Here is a 3,177-nt window from a genome sequence, read left to right on the forward strand (position 1 = left end):
TGACTGCTGCTTCCATAGGTGTTAATTGTGGAACCAAGTAATAGAATCTTTGACAACTTCTGTCTTTTCTCCATTTATCGTGGTGCTGCTTATTGGTCCAGTTGTAAGGATTTTCATTTTCTTTATTTTGAGATGTAATCCATACTGCAGACTGTCATCTTTAATCAGAACTCCTTAGTACTGTAAATATGAAACCATAAATCACAGGCAGAGCAGCCTTCCTGACATCCAGGCAAAATTGATCCTCCTTATTTATTCTTTATATTATTTCTTTGGATTAAGGCAGATCAAGTGTCACCTTTGAAGGAAGATTCTTTTTGACTTGAACACAGAGCACTATTCAGTAGCTCTTTGATTAGATTATGCATAAAATTTATGTGTATGCCAGTCACTGGAGATTAAGTAATTAAGATGCTCTTAATATTGCAGGGGAAACATTACAGTCCTCATTATTTTAATGGACTGCTGAGCCCCAGAGGTTTGATAATAGAACACAACATCTTGTATTTCAAGTTAGCAAAATTCACAAGTTTGACTCTTTGGCAGCCTAAATTTGCAAGCTTTTGATGACCTGTGTAGAAATAAGTAGTCTCAGATCAATTTTTAGAGAATAAGCCATTGTTAAGAAATAATAATAGTAATCACTGAAATGGTGGCTTCGTTGTTAGTGCCATTCAAGCACTAATGACTCCACAGGCAGAGAGTGAGTGGTCTTTTAATCTCTGCTTTGAGAGGGGTCCCTGAGGCCCGGAGGCACTCTCAGAGCAATGGCACAGCTGTTTCTGCTTTCCAGGAGATTGTTTCATTGGGGCCTTACTGTATTTGACTAATGTGTCTGTACAGTCCACATAATTGCCCTACAGTGTTGGCACTGGAAATACAAAAAGGCAAATATGTTCTTTTGTGAAACATATATTCCATCTTGTTCCAAAAATAACCTCAACTGATTTATTTTTGAAAAAATAAGTAACCAGTATGACCTGTTCTACAATCTTGAGGTACAATTACTATTTCATTTCCATAAGTTTTTAGTTAATTATTTAATCCTGTCATATTAGCAATAAGTCCATTAACTCCCTCAAGCACTGACCACCCCCTCTGCATTGTCAAACATAAATGAGGTCTTAGGTACTTCAATCCTAAAGTCTGTCCAAACTTCTGTGTTTAGGAGTGAGAGTTCTGATCCAGTGAACCTGATAGTGCTGTTGCTTCTTGTAGTTACCAGTGTTACCTATTGGTCCTCCACAAAGCAATGATGAGGTTGTGCACTTTGTAAGGGCGCTTGATTTCCCATCTCCCTGGAAAGGAGTTATGACTTTTAAAGCGTGGGCTGGACCATCTTCTCAGTGCCACATTTGATCAAGGGTTTTAATTAGGCATCTACTCTGTGCCAGGCATTGTTCAGTAGGCCATGGATATTGTGGAGAGTGAAGAATAAAACAGATAAGTTTTTGTATGTAGTATATATTCTACCAAGGGTCCCAATCATCAAATGACCTATTTTATGTACCACCATGACAGGAACGATGTTACCAATTAAATTGTGATAAATCATCTTCTGGAAGGTGGTCTCAATTTCATTGATATTAAAATGTGAAAAAAAAAGAGAAGTATCTTAAGTTAGTTTATCCCAATGACAGACTTTGAGAGAAGGATTTGAGTGCAAGTAATATATTTGGCGGAGCTCTGGTGGCGTAGTGCCTAAGGCGTTTGACTGCTAACCAGAAGGCTGACGGTTCAAACCCACCAGCCACTCCTCAGAAGGAAGATTGAGCAATCTACTTCCGTAGTGATACTGCCTTGGAAATCCAAGGAGGGGTCAGAGACGACCTGACGGCACATAACAGCAGCAGCAACAATATATTTGGAAGGTAGTTATAAGAAAGCATTTGTACAGTAGTGGGACATGAAAAAGAAAAGGAAGAAAACCAATTAGGGTATAATAATGAACAGGGAACACTGTAGGCAACTGTAATTCAACTCCAGTGGGGACTTTGGAAAAACGCTGGTGGTGCATTGGTTAAGTGCTCATCTGCTATCTGAAAGAAGAGCAGTTCAAGCCCACCAGCTGCTTCACAGGAGAAAGATGTGGCTGTCTGCTTCTGTAAACATGTACGACCTTGGAAACCCTGTGGGGCAGTTCTACCCCATTTTATAAGGTTGCTAGGAGTTGAAATCGACCCATCAGCAATGGATTTTTGGTTTAGGTGACCTTGAGAGATAGAGGAGAACATACCTCAATTCTGTCCCACTCAAGTCATAAAAGACTTGGGTTCCCCCCCACCCTCCGCTATCAACTCCTGTTGGCCATTGGCCGAGAGCTGCTGCAGTTCATCAGGCCTATCCTGCACATAAGCTTTGCACTCCAGAGAAAGTTTTCAGGTGGAGAGCTGCAGATGCTTGCATTAGGAAGCTATCAGCATACCTGGAATGATAAGCACAAATGGGACACTGAGGAAAACCACAGTGCCTGCTACAGTGAGCACCTCAGGCTTGATGAACAGTCATTTCAGATAGTATTAAAGACTCTTTGGCAACTTTGACAACTTCAGTCTTTTCTCAATTTATCGTGGTGCTGCTTATTTGCCCAGTGACCAATAAGCATGGTCCATGAAAGAAGGAAAGAACAATAAGGATATGGAAGTGGGGGCAGTAATGACAATTTAGAGAGTGAGGCAGGCATTTGCGGAAGTAACATTTGGCCAAAAAGCTGATCATTGGGAAGTATTGAAGCATATGTACATTTTTGGGAAGGATTACTAGTGGAGAGCCTAAGATAGAAGAGAACTTGGCTCAGGGAACTAAAGGAGACTCAACAATGCAGAGAAATGGTGGCAGATGCCTTTCATCAGGTATACAAGGGCCCAATTATGGAAAACCTCAGGGCCATGGCAAGGCATTTGGAGTTTATTCCAAATAGGATAAGAAGCCATTAGAAGGTTTTGAGCAATATGCATGACCTGTTTTTGTTTTCAAAAGATCACTGTGGCCTCTGTGTGAGGGCAAGAGTGGAAACAGGGACATGGGTCAACAATCCTCCTTGTAATAATCCAAGTGACAGACTATTGGTTTGCAGCAAATAATATAGGAATATCACAAGAAGATATGTTCTGATGGTGAGGACAAGTGCTTCCTGTTCATGCCAATGTGGTTGGTGTTCAATCACTAATAAAAGGA

Source organism: Orycteropus afer, unplaced genomic scaffold, assembly GCF_000298275.1.
Source record: "Orycteropus afer afer isolate SDZICR_OR568_19922 unplaced genomic scaffold, OryAfe1.0 scaffold00007, whole genome shotgun sequence".
In the NCBI taxonomy this organism is placed as follows: domain Eukaryota; kingdom Metazoa; phylum Chordata; class Mammalia; order Tubulidentata; family Orycteropodidae; genus Orycteropus; species Orycteropus afer.